General features: G+C 44.0%; 1 long non-coding RNA gene across 1 annotated transcript; it reads right to left on the bottom strand.

The window, feature by feature from the left end:
- Positions 1-2,661: 2,661 nt before the first annotated feature.
- LOC121659146 lies at positions 2,662-5,366 on the bottom strand. The gene is made up of 2 exons (XR_006014177.1): positions 5,283-5,366; positions 2,662-4,629 (listed from the first exon to the last, which is right to left on the bottom strand). It is a non-coding gene; the product is annotated as an uncharacterized LOC121659146 (long non-coding RNA).
- Positions 5,367-7,378: the final 2,012 nt, after the last annotated feature.

The following is a 7,378-nucleotide window of genomic DNA, read 5'->3' as shown; positions in this document are numbered from 1 at the left end:
AGCAGTACCCTCCACAGGGATGAGTATGTCAAAGCTTGTTGCCTTCAGTGTTGTAATAAAGAGAGGTTATAGTGATTAAGCCTCCTAGCCTGGCTGTGGGTATAACATATCAGCCCAGTCTGGCTCATGGGCTGCTTTGCTCTTTGCTAGCTGACTTCAAAACAGGAGCATGGCTTCCCAGAGCCAGCCTCTCTGCTCACTACCTATCCAAGGGGATGCTTGAGCTCTGCTCCCAGCCTGTCCCAGGAGAGCGGAGCAGCATGGCCATAGATCCAGCTGAAGAAACTTGCAGTCCTTTGCTTCACTGGGACCCCATGGAAGCATACTGCAGCCTATCACCATGATTCCCTCCTGCAGAATCTCCCCTGCCTCCTCAGAGCACTGAGCATGTTTGCCCGGGTTAAAGTATCAGGTTCATGACAACATTTGAACTTGAGCTGCTGACCCAAGTTAAAACTCAACAACCTGCTGTTCACAACTCTTTGAAAACAGGTTAGTGAACCCAGATTAAGAAGATACCTTTTCTCCTATACTAGTAAAGGCATGCTTCCAAAGATGCTCTCTCAATTGTTTTGTCAGCTTGTTTTGGTGGTGTGGTCTCACCATGTTTTATTTACTTAACACCAGTCTGCTCCTTTTCCACCCAAAAGCAAATGAGGAAGGCCATTTCTGTGCAAACCGAGTGTACGTTTGTGTGAGATGTTTAAGTAATGGCAGCCCTGGAAGGTAAGGGCAACATGCCCAGCTCTATTTACAGAAGAGGCTGAGAATGTTACATATATTTACATATCATTATTGTAATGGGGAAGAATAACTTTCCGTATCTCTGAGCACTTCTCTTGCACCCAAAATCTGAAGAAGAGAAGGATCAAATGACGAGTCTGTCAGAAAAAAAGAAAGTCTGGTATAAAGGACATATAAACTGAGGGCAGGATATGACCGAAAACTCAGGGGTGGCCAAAAAAAAGCTTATTTAAAACTACATTCGCAATTGTAATAGTTCCCCTTGTTTGTGTATTTGGTTCCTAGAGGAGATATTGTTATGAAATTAAGGTGAACACGTTACACTGTTCCACATGATCATCCTTATGTTTTTTAATATAATGTAGGGTAATTTACTCAAATGTTAACTTCTGAAGTTTCATACCATAAGAGAATCAGATGTAAGGAAAAAAAGTCTGTTAGTCCAGGCTTGACTGAAAGCAACCCCCACCCTCCACCAATTCAAAGACATTTAAATTAATCACAAAGCAATCTCCTCTGAAAGACAGATCTTGCTGGAGAGGGGGACATGCAGTAACAAAAGCTCTGCTCCTCAGCTGGAAGACATTGGGAAGAAAGGGGAGCACAGAACTGGTCTAAGCAGGAGGGTTGTCTGGGGGAGCAATTACTGGGTACTGCATGTGCAGCTGGCAGCAGCAGTGGTGCCTCACGACATCAGAAGATATGTCCCTTACAGGCCTGGGGCACCTTGCTCTTGTGAAAGAGTCCAATAAAACATTTTAATTGTTTCCATGAATATCAGGTTGTTTTAAAAGTCACTTGCTCTACAGAATGTAAATCTTGTCATTTTGAGGACACACAGGTGTATGCAAGATGACAAGCAGTCAGTGAGAAGAAAAAACCCCACAGCAAGCCAACGGGTACACAAAAGAAGCAAAATCTAGTATTTCTTCAACCAAAATGAAGTGAGTTGCTTTGTCTAGGTGAAGGTTGTGTATGTCCTTCAAAAGGGAAGAGTGTTGCTCAGCTCACAACAAAATAAATACAACATTTCAATCTGTTTGAGTGAATAATTAACTATTCGAATTTAAAAATGGCCAAGCAGTTGATGGATGATAAAATGGGAGGCTTTCTGAATGTTGTTGGATTTCCGGGCATACTGTGTTTATTTGGAGAACAGGTTCTTGCAGTCTGAAGCTAAGTAGGTAACACTATCTGAACTTTTTATTACTTTTAACTGGAAATTTGTGCAACACAGCTAAAATCTTAAGGGCACCCACCAGTAACAATCCATGTGTCCTCACTGACTGCTGGCTTTATAGTGACAGCTGTTTTAAAAACATGGACCTTAATGTATAGGACATGGATAAGAAACATCAGAGTAACAAGAACTGACATATCTGTAATTGGTCTTATTCATGCAAACATTGGTCATGTTGCAGGAGGAAATGCTCTAAGGTCTGGCCTCATCCTCTCAGTGTCAAAGTTAATGGTGTCAAGCTCCAAGAACACTTTAACAGCCAACCTTAATTGCAAATATGTACTTTTGCCAGGTCCCAATAGCAATTAAAGGGAGGGGATAAAGTTCAGTCTCTCTGAGGGCCCTTTTCCAAGGGTTTTCTGAGCTGAATCCTCCTCAGCTCCATTGGCAGAGGGCTCCTTCTCAGCCCCTGGGAACAGCTGCAAGAGGAGCATACAGAAAAGGTTCATGACAGCCCTAACCATATTTATGGGCAATGAAACATGCAAAACCCAGCTGGCATGTCAGGACAGTGATCAGCAGCTCAGTTAAAAGTATTAGTTATTGAGTTTGGTGAGGTCCAGGAGGCTTAGTCACACAGCAGCTTAGTCAGCTCTGCATCGCTTCAGCCTGTCCCAGACCCAGAGGGATGGGATCATTATGTGGAGAAATTCAGAGCCTGCAGGATGGCCTCTCACTGAAAGTCTCAATCATATTTATTGTTTCACCTGTATGCCCCATCCAGCACCTATGTGAGGATCACTCAGCTAAGCGACACAGATCCAGGCCTATTTTCCCACACAGCCTATGAGTACAAACAACTGAAAATGGAAAATTTTCAATTGAAACAAGAATACACCACATGCCATGGTTACCCGCACTTACATTTGACCAAGTATTCTTTCCTGTGACTGAAGTGTACCATTATCACATAGATATGAGTTTCTCAACAAACAATCTCTTTTCCTTTTGGAAAGGATACTGCAACTTTCCAAATACTGCTACAACTACTTTCCCAAAAAGTCAATCCCTCGTCACGGGTCTGTTGGCTGTTTCAAAATGGCTACTGTGGCATAAGCTTACATCTTTCCAAAGCCATACAAATTACTGAGTTGCTTATTAAGCTTAAAATAGGATCCAGAGTAATGTAGAGAGCATGTGAGCTTGCTTCAATACACAGAATGTAGCTGCACTGTTGATTGATTGACGCTTTTCTACAAGCCTTTGTTTTTCGGAAAGTACAAATGTGTTTCTGCAAAGGCAGTGGAAGGGGATTAGCTCTGAAATCCGCCACCAAGGCCTTTTGTCTTTCAGCCTTTCCACGAAGTAACAAACAGAGCTGTCACTGTTCTGTTAGTTACATTTCTCTCTCTTCTCTTACGTATATAAATCCCTAATCTCGTATGTAAAAGCAGTAGTACACAGTAGGCAAAAATCTTCTTTAGAGACGCCTTATGGAGGGTTTGGATTACAGCCCGGTTAGAACATTTAATAACAGCAGCAGCATTCCCAAATTCCTTTTTCAGAGTTTGCACAACCAGTAAACAAAGCTTTAAACTCGCACTGAAAATTGATACAATTTGTTTGTTGATATAGTTACCGTCATCTACAGTTGTATAATTTATTATCACCTACTGTTGTTGGGGATAATAAAAGAGTGAGTGGGTTTTGAGATGTGAGTAAAACATGAGCACAAAATCTCCACTGGAAATACTGAGTCACTTAATAAACATGTAGACCACAAATTCATTGTACATTATTCATTACGCAGGTTACAGATGGGCCTGAAACAGAGGAATCTGCTTATGTTTGTGTGCACATCTGCTCGAGCAGGGAGGAAGGGAGTCCAGCTCTGGATGTCACTTCAGCCTATCTCCAAAGACAGAGGCCAGAGGAAAATCTTGGATGCAACAGAGTGAATTGGAGCCACCTCTAGGCCCATCAGAGCAGAGTTTTATAAGTTTTGGCTAATTGCCAATATAAATATTGTTAAAGATGTTGTTGAAGAAATAGTGATTGGGGTATATATATATTCTTATGAGCAGCAGATAAGGCACTGGAGATACCACAGTTTCTTTTTGACTCTGGTGTCCACTCTCAGTGTAGCAGCAGCTGGGTCCATGCAGCCTGGCCACCTGGCAGCAATGCAGGCAGGGGCGGAGTCCAGATACGTCTACAAGGTGCTCTGTCTTAGTCATGTAAATGTGCCAGTCCAATACAAGCTGACCAAACATCTGGTGGGACCATCATCTGACCCTCAGCTCTGAGGGACTGATCCTGCCCTGAAGGCAGAGTCTGGGTAGCACTCACTCACAACCCAACCGTCAGACCAGAAGTTAGAACTGGTAAATTCAGCGTTCATTTTAGACCCCTGGGATGAGAGAAGCACCTGCAGAGAGAAATGCAGGGGATGTAAGCACCCTGGTGGGTGCACAGCTCCAGGGAGCAGGGACAAGCCAGCCCCGGAAAATGGCTCTAAAGCAGGTTCTGCCTCAGAGCTTTAGCCAGAGGAATACGAACAGTGTTTCTTACCTGGTGCACTTGCCTAACCCAAAACAAGCAGCACAACCTGTCTTTTCAAGGCTGGAAACTTGCTCACCTGCTTGGGGGCGGGGGAAGAAACCAAACCTTTGAAGATTACACGTAGCTGTGCCAACTGGTGACACCTGTCAAAACATGAATAAACTACTAGGAGTTTGCATTTGCCATTTGAAGTGCACTTTGTAGGAGAAATACAAGGAAATTGGTGTTCGGTATAAGCCCAGATGCTAATCCTGTGTGTATTTTGGAGTGGGGGAGAGAATAGGAGAAATTGTAGGAGCTCTATTCTAAGTAATCCCCACTGTTTTGCTAATTTTTTTCAGCCATGGACCATTCTAAGTTGTGGCTCCTGTGGGATAAGTAACCACTTGCAGATTTAGCCAGAACTGACAGACATCAGTATAACTCCCCCAGACTGAAGCACTTATTTGCTTTTTCATAGTTTTCCTGCTGTATTTAAAAAAGGTCAATTATCAATGATTTCCAGGAAAAGCTCCACAGTCACATTTTAGTTCATTGCATAAGCCTTTAGATGTATCTCAATCATTAAATGTGTTTTCTTGGGGTTTTTTTTGTTGTTGTTGGGGGTTTTTTGTTTTCTTGGTTTTTTTTTTTTTTTTGCAAATGGTTGTGCAGTGCTGTAGTCCAAATGTCTAGAAAGGCTGTAATTTCCTTAGATCATCATAACTCTGCTGTAATAAAATAGGAAAAATGCTTAATAGCAACCTTAGTGCTACTTTTTGCAGTCATGGTTTGACATAAATGAATGCTAACCCACCTTACAAACATGAGGGCATTCAAGCCCAGGTGCCGAGGCATGGCCATGCACTCCATCTGTGATCCCTTTGTGCAGCTGTCAGGGTGCCTACAAAATGCCAGTCAAAAAGATAGGACCACTGTCTTACCCAGAAATCACATTACAGGCATTTATATTTTCTGTGCATTTTACATTCTTCCCCACCTCTTGAAAAGCCACTGTACTCATTTGCAGTTGACAACACATCCATCTAAATTCAATCCTACAGCAGTTTCCTAGGTAACTGGCACAGAAACCCTCTACACAGCAGAACAAGCCAAAACACCCGTTAGCGTTTCCACTTCTTTTCAATCCTTTTGAAACATACAAAGATACAAAAAGCCCACCACAAAAGCATTTAAAAAACCCAAACCCAAAACCAAACCAACCAACAAATAAACCAATGGCAAGATAAGTTCAGCCAATCTGTTTAACCTTCATCCAGGGAATACTGCACCCGCCAAAAATTAGCTCAGATCTATAGACAAGACCAATTTAAGGCCTGAAATTTTCTCGAGGGTTGGAATTCTTTGGGTTACCTTCACAGATCGCAAAGATCTTTCTAGGCTCTGACTCACACCAGTAATGTGGACAGATACTTCTGATTCATGGTGGGAGCTAACAATTTGTGTCTCTGCTCTCCCAGCCCCTCTTTCCGTAGCCAGTTTCCAGTGGGGCTTCACAAGGGCTGCAAGGCAAGGACCATTAACAGCCTATTAGAGTACTTCTGAGGAGGTGTTTCCTCAGACTGCGTTGTAACATTGTTGGTTCAACACTGCCCTGGGATCATGCCAGCTCTCATCTCTAGTGCTCTGCACGTGGTTGCAGCTCACTTACCAAGGGTTCCCCTATCCACCGAGAGAGAGAGAGAGAGAGACCCTGCAGTCCCCACTCTGGGAGTGTCTAGAGGAGGAACAGCAACGAGGGAAGGGGCAGAGGCCAGCAAGTGCATTTCGTTCGGCAGTGCAGCTGTCGTTGTGGCAGCTGTGGTGAGGCACAATGCATTTCCTTGTTTTGTGTGCAAGAAAAAGCAAATTCTTGCCCTTGCCTAATATCCACATGTTGCATTTAAGCACTGGAAAAAAAAAGCTGCAGCCTGAAGCCACGATCATAGAAGAGATTGGGCTGGAAAGCTACACTGACAGCCCTTCCTAGCATTAGCATGCACACACACACAGAGCTGATCCCTTCGGAAAGGTAATTAAGGTGAGGGGGAAACCTGGGAGTGGCTGGCATAAAATACCCTAAAGGGGAGGAGTGGGCTCAGGAATGTGCATCTGAAGGGCTTGGTCTGGTGTCAACTTTTGTGAACAAGTCCTGCTGAATCTTGCTTGCATACCCAGGTGAAGCCAACTCGGCAGGCTTTCACCAGTCCCATTCACGAGGAAGTGAGAGGGCTTCACAACTGGAGGCTGTAGCTTGCAGGCAAGGCCCTCCCTTCTCTGCCTGCAATTGTGATAGCTTGCTGAAGGGCAGCATGTGCACATCAGACTGGAGCATAGTTCAAAAGAAATAAGTGTTGCCTGCAGCTGTCCTCACTTCAGAGCGTGTTGGAGCAGGTTGAAGGCTGCTGTAAGCTGTGCCAATCACTAACTAGAGCAGCTTTTCTAGCAAGTAATCCTTGCCAGGACATAAGGATACACTAGTCATGTCCCCTGGAACAGCCTCTTCTCCTGGAGCTTGGGGGAAAGTTCCAAGGACATTTTCTGTGACCTCCTGTGTCTTACACAGGAAGAGGGGAGCTTCAAGAAGATGGAAATGCAGGGTTAAGTGTAGGAAGTTTTGTTCTGGGACCTAGTGCAAGGCTGACACCGAGTCCAGCTACCCTGTCACACCAGCTAATTTGAGAACTGGTAGGTTTGACAGTTGCAGACTTTAATGCTTGGGATCTTCCAAAGCGCTTTATAACAAGTAAGCACTTCTCTCATTGCCATCTAATAGAACACTGTTGCTGAAGCTGCACAAGCGGGGAGTAGCAAAGCATGTTGTCCCCTGCTGACTCTCAGTGTTAGACCAAGTTGACTGTCATTCTTTTGCTTGTGCTCCCTTTTTAGATTCCCAACAGCTGGGTTAGAGTC

This window comes from Corvus kubaryi, unplaced genomic scaffold (assembly GCF_017639235.1).
Source record: "Corvus kubaryi isolate FWS band 111438036 unplaced genomic scaffold, C.kubaryi_AGA036_p1.0 split3-73, whole genome shotgun sequence".
NCBI lineage: Eukaryota > Metazoa > Chordata > Aves > Passeriformes > Corvidae > Corvus > Corvus kubaryi.
Note: the sequence above shows the minus strand (reverse complement) of the source record. Positions and strands in the feature narration are given on the sequence as shown.